Source organism: Pecten maximus, chromosome 13 (genome assembly GCF_902652985.1).
Source record: "Pecten maximus chromosome 13, xPecMax1.1, whole genome shotgun sequence".
NCBI classification, from domain to species: Eukaryota; Metazoa; Mollusca; class Bivalvia; order Pectinida; family Pectinidae; genus Pecten; species Pecten maximus.
Window position 1 is genome coordinate 29857230 of NC_047027.1, and position 7787 is coordinate 29865016.

At 31.9% G+C, this 7787-nt stretch overlaps 1 long non-coding RNA gene across 1 annotated transcript; it reads left to right on the forward strand.

Annotated features, from left to right (window-relative positions):
- Positions 1-1148: 1148 nt before the first annotated feature.
- On the forward strand, positions 1149-3130 carry LOC117341053. Its single transcript, XR_004535542.1, has 3 exons — positions 1149-1664; positions 1784-1854; positions 2427-3130. It is a non-coding gene; the product is annotated as an uncharacterized LOC117341053 (long non-coding RNA).
- Positions 3131-7787: the final 4657 nt, after the last annotated feature.

Sequence of the window (7787 nt, forward strand, 5' to 3'; positions counted from 1 at the left end):
TGTTTAAGTTGAAATGTGTATATGCTTGGTCATTCTGCATTAGCTTAAAAGGGCATTCCTTTGTTCGGACATCACAAAATTTCTGTGGGTGAAATGTAGGTCCAAGCGAGGATCCAAAATCTAGGACCAAATTTCCCAGGTACCAAGATTAACCTAAACAATTATTAATTAATAAAATAAGATACAGAAAATTAACAAAAGTTGGTATTAGATATTTTAGTATCTTTTTTTTTTTAATTTTAAATAAAATATAGAAAATTTCCAGGTATCAATGGTGATAACAAAATAATTTTTAATAACATGTTTGTGTTGCAGCATTTCCTTTTTATACTTGATCAGTACCACACATATTTATTTAAAATTCAATAACAATTATCTTAATTAAGTATTTCGTTTATAAGTATGTTCTTTGTTAGTATAACGGTTCACAGCTTTTAAATGTGATATTTTGTCAGCTTTCACTTGTAGTTCTATCTCAGAAGGAATTAACTTAAACATTGATGAATTTTGCAAGTTAGTACATTCGTGTGACGACTTAAAACTCATCCCTATAAAAATTTCATTCAAATTTTCAGAGTTTAGATCGTTTTTTGAAGAACCAGTGTATTGACTTTTGCTTCGATTATACACTTTTTATCGGAGATAGAATCAGTCACTTTATCCAAACACTGACATAAACCAAGACGTTGCCATTTACCATGCACCAGCTTACTACCAGGTAGCCACACATGTAACATGTTCGCCAAAACAAAATCGGGGTCACTCTACCAACAGTTACACATGTGCTTGGAATATCGCTTTTAATTCAATCAAATAAGATTAAAATCACCTGCTCTTTGTCTTTGTATCGCATACTTTCTGGATATATGCGGTGTTAAGATTACATCTGATAATAGCATACGAAATCACGTCGTGTTTGACACAACATTCATCGCTATAAACTCCAATAAACATGTGTCGAACTTATGTTGTCACTCGGACGCTTCCTTGTAAAACGTATATTGAAGTTAAGCGCTGTGATGATCTCGACCTCGACATGAGTTTACTAACAACAGACGATATTCCCGTACTTTAATCTGAATTATTTGAAATCGTGAACATAAAAAGAAAACGTGCATTGGTCGGTTACTCGTCTGAAAATACATCCATATTAAACAATAGGCGTGTGACAGACGAGGCCAAAACCTCTGGTCAGATTACATGTTTATCGTTCGGTTCACCTATGACCTCGTTTGTTTACCTTGCTCCCGAGATGTGACGAGAGTGCTCCTCGAGCTCGTGCGATCTAAATGTGCACGATGCAAGTATTAAATACTGTAATATTTATCTTAAAAGTATGACACAATAGAAGTTTATGATTTAGAATAAAAAACACGCACAAGTAAAAATGAATCGTGTTAATCTCTGGCAGTAAAATATTTATCCCATGATGCAACACACACGAGTTTAGCGGGAAGTCTGATAGCCATGTTTGAATTCACCGGATGTTTATTTCCAGAAGAAAAGTATAAACAAATACGACGACAGCCTAAAAACGAAGTTTGTTTCCCGTTTTACTGAAGAAGATCGACTTACTTCAAGTTACCGACGAATGAATATCAGCTTTCTCGTTGTTTTTGACGACCGATGCATATTTTTGCCGACAAACATCGTTACGAGACAGGGTAAGTTTTAATTATATAATCTTCTTCACGTTCTGACATCGTTTCACATTATAGGCCTACGACGATGAATTTGATATAGATCTATTCATATCAATAATACCTAATTATTTATTTTTCAGGGTTTTGATGATTAATTTATCACAGATTACACGGCCGAAGGAAACGCAGTACCGATCCATGTGTTACAATCGTAAGTTTTCAATTTTATTTATTTATTATTAACGATCTTCGGCCCGACTTAAATTGCATTTTTTCCCCACTCACAAAACCCTTGTTATGATTATGACGTACATACGTATTCACAAACAATGGTGAGGAAAATTTGTGTTTTGGATAATGAAACCTTTCGTGAAAGATCTTTACCTCCACATTCTTTTGAGGATCGATGTTTGCAGATTATTGCATCAAATTGAAACGATTAAATGAAATAGGTGAATTAAGATGAATTATAAGTAAGTAACATTGTTTTATGTATAGTATATTGCAGTTTCACATTGATATGAACTGATGGAGAATTCGGGAGTAGCTTGATTTAATTAATAATTAAGTCATCCTGGCAAGTTTTATTTTGTAGCTTTGTGTGCACGTGGCTGGCTTAAATTTTCTTGATAAAAAGGCTTCCAAAGCAAACATAATGAAAATGATAGCAAAGTGATCATGAAAAGTACATAAGTTAAATACATACATTATCTTCAAAAACTTGACAATTATTCTAATTTTGAAATAAAAGAATATTCTAAAAGTCTTTCTTTCTTCCAACAGAGACTGAGTCTTCATGCAGTACATTCTGGAATGAGGAACACCGCATGCATTGTGGTCCAAATTGATGGCATTGACTTAACACAAAGCAGAAAGGAATGAACAGAAATGAAGAAGTTTATGTTTCACATTAATTAAGATTATTCGAGATATGTTATCTGTCGAGGTATACAACATTTCCTTTCATAATAAAAGTGTAAACATTAATATATATACAAAAAAAAAATCATGTATATAATCTAAAAATCCTTGTTAGTTATTTGTTGTACTAGCAAAAAATATAATATAGTCGTCTCAAGCTTGGTTGTATTGAAATCCCCGGGGGCAGTGACAGAGATATATCACTACAGTACGTGCTACATCAAACAACACACCATTGTTCAAATTGTCAATCAACATTTCATTTAGTCAGTATTTAGAATTGATTCCAAAATTATGATAATCTTTTCACAGTTTATTAGAAATAATGTTAAATTCGATAGAAGAAGTCTTCGATTGTTGCTTGTTTTTGTTTATTTTAAGTTCACGGACACACATGAAAACAGTTTCCAGTACATCTGGGCTACTTCGAGGAAACTATGTATACTGTCTGAAATCAGTCTTGTGCGTCGGTGACAAAATGTATACATATCCTACTATAACTCTGCTGGAAAATATTATTTTGTACTATTTTAGAAAAAAAAACAGAATTATAAATACATACTGTAGTATGTACTGACATTGAACTTGTATATCTTGTTGACTATTTTTGTTGAAACAAACCACTTCTAGCTAGGATGAATTGATATTAGTTGTATTTGAAAATTGTACTAGAAAAAGATAGCTGTGTTGTGTATGTGATGGAAGTTTTGAGAAAAAGAATATAAGAGGCAAATAAAATAAGTACCATGGGTAAATTAGAATTAAAATTTGTTTTGTCACATTCTCATTTCATTGATAAGTTTTAAATGTTTGAACTAGAAAAAACAGCCTGTATGAAAAGTTTTATACCATGTTAATTACCAAATAAAATGTAATACAAAAGTATTCTTCAAGTTTTTATTGCATGATTTTCATTGATTTTGTAAACCATGCTGCCATGAAGCATGATTGAAGCATGATCCCAGCATAATTTGCATAATTGAAACATGCTGGGATCATGCTGCAGACCATGCTGGGATCATGCTGCAAACCATGCTGGCATCATGCTGCAGACCATGCTGGGATCATGCTGCAGACCATGCTGGCATCATGCTGCAAACCATGCTGGCATCATGCTGCAGACCATGCTGGGATCATGCTTCACAGACCATGCTGGGATCATGCTGCGGCCATGCTTCCTTAAAGCATAAATGCAGCATGATCCCAGCATAATTTGCATAATTGAAACATGCTGCAATCATGCTTTAACTAGTAAGAATATATAGTGAGGTAAATTAGGCACCATGCTGCAGTCATGCTTCATTCATGCTGCAATTCCATGCTGCATTCATACTGCATCTATGCTGTGATCATGCTGCAAATTCATAAGGGTTTGCTTTAAAACCCTACTTCTCCTAAAGTGCTTAGTGGATTACAACCAAATTTTGTACTGAAACATCATAAGGGGATGGCAATCATAGAGTGACCCCTGGGGATGGGGTACGGACAAAAAAAAAACCTTGACAATATATAGCCCTTGTGTAAAACAGAAAAAAATATGGATTCAAAACTTTAACTACATGTAAATGTATGAGTAGTCCTTATCACTTTTACATATTGAGCGTAAAAGAACAAAGAAAATAAGACCATTTGCTGGAATTTCTTGAGTCAACTAAACCCCAAAGCAATTCAGAATTTGATATTTATTCGATGATGAATTGTAACATTTTACTGAATATCTTAAATATCCTTGATATCTTTACATATTTATGTTCTACATGTTCTACATGTAAGAATGAAGGAAATAAGGCCTTTTGTAGTCATTTAACTGAAGAAATGACACAATTCTATATTTCATAATATCAGAGTTTTTTGTTCTGAATGCATCAAACAGAATTGCAAAATTTTACTAAATATCTGAGCCATCCTTCATACCTACATTATCTCTACAAATAAAGATTCTACATGTTACATTGTACTAGGTGTAAGATATTTCAGTTATTACATGTATAAGTTATTTATGATAATTTAACAACTATTAAAATCTAAAACTATAATTTAATTGCCTGTCTATACTTAAGTTTCTAAACTTTTAAAGTATATGGACAAATAAACTCATAATTCTCTAACGGAAAAACTATTGTTTGTCGAAACTTGGGAGTTTAGAAATCTGGCCCTCAATAAACAATTCTTTTTGTCGCTATTTCAGAAATCATAAGTACAGAAGGGATCTTTCTCAAAATATCTGCCCCCATTGATAATTACACCCTTGTAAAGTACATATCTAACCCCCATTGAATATTACATCCTTGTAAAGTACATATCTACCCCAATTGATTATTACACATCCTACATATCTACCCCCATTGAATATTACATCCTTGTAAAGTACATATCTACCCCCTTTGATTCATAGAATATTACATAATTTCCATTAACCGAGCAGTTCGGGAAAAAAAAGACAGATACAACGAAGAGAAGCAATTTTTTTTTATCTTATTACCTATGATAAACTGAAATATACATTCAACAATTCAAGTACAATATTTTTAACTAAGTGTCAGATATTTTCCTAAATTATTCATTTCATTTATATTCTGAGTAGTAACCAAACCATCATATCAGGTCTGGTATAAGTTCTGGCATTGAAATCTCCAGTTATGTACACATTAATATTTGATTTATAACTTGTTATGGAATCTTGCAAAATTTGCTATTTTTGGAGAAAACACTGATTTCAGGTGCAAAATAGCAAACCACAAACTAGCTATGTTTTAGATTTTCTTCAAATTTTTACCATTATGCTACATGTATATTTTCAACTAAAGACATCTTACTTTTTAGCAGTTTTATAGAAGATTACATTACTTTCATCAAAACCAGTTTTCCTTGGGAATACATATTTACAATAACCATTTAAACAAGAGGCCCATGGGCCTTAACGGTCACCTGATTTTTGAAATATTTCAGTAAATTTGAATGAAAGAATGAATTTAAAAACAAATAAAACAAATGATAGTCAAAAATGTGATTTCCCTATAACTATAGTAAAGTTTATCCCCTCCCATGGGGCAAACGCGAGACCCCAGGGCTAGGAAATTCACAATTTTGGTAAAGCACCTTAAGACCCTTTCATCTATGAAGAGTGTTTGATTCCACCTTATCTGAGAGTAGAGAAGAAGATTTTTGAAGTTTTAGTCAATTTGACCCTTTTTGGCCCCGCCCCTCAGGCCCCTGGGGGGTGGGGACCATATAATTCACAATTTTGGTTCACCCTCAGCCATGGAAGCTTCCTGTAAAATTTCATTGAATTTGGTTCAGCAGTTTTTAAGAAGAAGTTGAAAATGTAAATTGTTTACGACGCACGACGCCGGACAAAAGGCGATTGCAATAGGTCAACTGAGACTTCAGAAGGGAAAAGAAGAGACATTAAGAGGGAAAGAAGGGAAAAGAAGAGATAAGATCCGTCTGCTATTGAACCAATAAATACCATTCAATAGTGGGTGCCAAGATCCCTCTCGGATCTTGTTATCTTATTAGAATAACACTATATGTCAGATAATTAAGTAACAACATTTTATTTCAGAATACTGGGATTACCAGGAATCTCTGTTAAAGAACAACAAGCAAGAGCAGAGGAAATAGAGCTACTGATTTTTTTTAATTGTTGATAGATCTTTTTAATTTAATTCATTTTTTTAAAGTGCTTGTTGGTATATTACATTTGCAGTGAAATATGAGTATACAGACATGTTTGCGTGAAATATTTTTTTGAAATCTCTATTGTATTTTATTCCAATTATGGGTTTTATGCTTTAACTGTGCTTGTTTTAAAATCAGTTATACAATACAAAGTTTATATATTACATTATTTGTTCACACAAAAAGTTGATTTATTTTTTTCATAAGTGTTTAAGCTTTTAACATATTTTGAGGGGAATATTTTCTATCATCCTATGTTAACTATATAAGGCTAACTGCATGTTAGAAGCATTGTTTTCTTGTGTAACTGTTATATATATATATTCCAATGAAATTTACATTATAACTTTTTCTCTTTGTGATTATCACTTTGTCCATGCATACCTATACAACTGATATTATATTGCACATTTGTTTTCTCATTTTCTTTTTTATTAAAATTTAATCTTTGTATTTTTCATTTTACTTAAAAATATACCTGTTTGTAATATGCTACCTTTTTTGCAGTGAATACATGACTTTGTAAAATAATTATGGAAGTCTCCTTTTTATTATTCCAATTATGGGGTTTTATGCAAAATACAGTGCTTGCTTTAAATTTGCAGTATTACAGTGCTAAATTCATTAGTTATAGAACACATATTTTATTATCTGTTTACACTAAAGATTTATTTGAGTGATTTTCCATTAGTGGGTGAAGTTTTCAAAAAATGATATCTCACAAGGGAAACATTTATTCTATAACTTTGACTTGTTTCATATTGCCAACTGTTTATTTCATGTCTTTGCCTTTGTGCTCAATAAAATGTGAAAAGTAATTATTTGTCTTATCTTGTTGAGGTTTCAATTATTTGAATTATAAACAATGGTTAAAGCACGAAGTTTAATTTTGTTTTCGAAAGATAATTAAAAACATAAATGCTCATGTATTATGCTTCATGTTTCATTTCATTAATGAAAACTGTTTAAGAATTTGAATAAAATTTTTTACCAAAGATAGGTCTGAACAACAATGTCTTCTAGTTATCATCATGGGAATGAAAGCGACAAGATTTATAATTATGAATGTCATATTGGTATCTTCAACACAATTATTATGACACGTTTGACCGACGTGGCTGCTGAATCTATCTGCATAAACTATAAACATCGGAACCATACAGAGATGAGAAGCTTTTGTACTGACATCAAGAGTAGCAAGGGATGGCACACATCTGATGTCATATAATGTTGCATTGAAATTCTTATGAGTGGTTGTAACCCTCACCTTTAATTACACTACAAAGTTAAATATTTAAAAGTTTTAAAGAAATCATTTGAAACATGTTGGAGGTCTCCAGACAAAAGTCAAATACTGAAATAAACAATGTGCAGTAGACTGCAAAAATGGTCAAATCAATTTTTTTCATGGAAACATAATTTGATAATAAAGCCTTACCAATTTCCCAATAAGTATAGAACGACAACACAATATACAATGTATATCATAATAATCTCATCAAATGTTCTGTAGGCCAAGAACTGTTGTAAAAAAACATAACT